The sequence below is a fragment of the Pterocles gutturalis genome, unplaced genomic scaffold (assembly GCF_000699245.1).
Source record: "Pterocles gutturalis isolate BGI_N339 unplaced genomic scaffold, ASM69924v1 scaffold21453, whole genome shotgun sequence".
NCBI lineage: Eukaryota > Metazoa > Chordata > Aves > Pterocliformes > Pteroclidae > Pterocles > Pterocles gutturalis.
Window position 1 is genome coordinate 1 of NW_010118635.1, and position 1814 is coordinate 1814.

Consider the following 1814-nt stretch of genomic DNA (forward strand, 5'->3'; position numbering starts at 1 on the left):
TAAAATGTTATGTTGTTTTATCATTGCTATTGAACATTACTGTTACAGAACTGCATTCTTAGATTAGAGCCTTGATTGCAGAAACTAGAGTTAAAATGTTGTCTTGCAGTTTTCCCCAGCTTCCCTGTTACTCTTCTCAACTCTAACTTTCTGTAAGTTTCCGTCTGGAATATGTGGCTGTTTTCTTTCCTTCTGCAAGTTTTTCACCAAACCTCTGAAGAGTTATTCTTCCCAAGGTTTACTGTATCCCATAAACAGCTGTGAGATCACTTGACTCACGGCCTTCCCTTACCATTCACCTGCTTTCTGTTTCTGGCAGGAAGGATTGAAGGAACTGTCACTGCACCATCTCTAACGTAGTCAATAGCAAAAAGGAAAGGAATTTTAGTGAGTCTGAAATTCACCAAAGCATGCTTGAGCTATTTGTACTGTAGGTAACAGCTTATTAATTTAGTACTGGCAAAAGGAGCTCGTAGGTTTTCCAGCTGCTCCTTTTTTATCAGCATTACTGCGCACCAGATGAATTACTATTGCATGATTTAAAGTCAGTAAGATTAACTTTGCTTGAAATGTTCCCTAAACTACTGGCCAAAGAACCCAAACAAAAATGCTACTATTCAAACAGCACTTCACTCTGTTCACTTAATCTGGGTAGAAATCTATGTGATACAGTTTTGGGGTTTTTTTTTTACCTGTGGGCTAGATGATGCAAAATTGCATGTTGCTCTAGAGTGCTATGATATATAAAGTGACAGCTATCCATCTTTCTTGCTGATAGTTCTTAATCTCAATCACACTATTTGCTATGCAGAAGAGGCCCTAGGTGGGGTAGCTTTCAAACCTATGGTCTTGTCATCACCATGTGGAATTTAGCCATTTTCCAAACTTGCTGGTACATGATATCCCCATGACTGTATACAGTTCCATTATCGTAAGATATTTCTTCAGTTCTTTAAAGAGATTTTTCCCCTAAATGCGTTGACAGATGTGGGCCATGTCTATTCACTAGGCTTTCTAGACTAATAACTATTAGAAATGTGACCGCTGACTTCATTAAATCTTACTATTTATTTTTAATGTGTTCTGATATCAAGTCCAAATTGGCCAGTATGTCTAACAATTTCAAATAGCGAAGTTCTTGGAGAAGGAGTGTAATAGCAGTTGGCAATGATCTCAGAAGGCTGCCTAATTCCCAGGTCCTGTAAGGTTCTGCTTTTATTTTCAACACTGGTGCTTATAGGCAATATATCTTATTTCTTTACACATGGGAACTTTTGGTGTGATTTTTAATTGCTAGTTTTGTCTCTCTCTTTTGCTTCTTAAAGTTTTTGCCGTCTTGTATGTGTTTATTTTGAGAGCAACTTCCAGAAAAAGAAGGAAATAATATGTCTGTAGTGGACAGTATCAAGGAAAAAATTTAATCTTCCAAAACTTTTATTTGAAACAATTTTCATTTTAAGAAAATAGATTGCTATATAATGATTGGAAATTTAGTATTCTGGTTCACTAGCTGTGAAAAAAAGTTGTATGAAGGGTATACGTGTTTTTTCATCAAAATAATTCTAGGTAATCTTTTATATGGTACAGAATTTGTGACATTATGTTAGATGGATTGCCCAGAGAAGCTGTGGATGCCCCATCCCTGGAGGTGTTCAAGGCCAGGCTGGGTGAGGCTTTGAGCAACCTGGTCTAGTGGAGAGTGTCCCTGCCTGTGGCAGGGGGGTGGAGCTTGATGATCTTAAAGTCCCTTCAAACCCTAACTATTCTATGATTCTATGATTATAATAAAACTTTCTACAAGACTTTTCACTCTT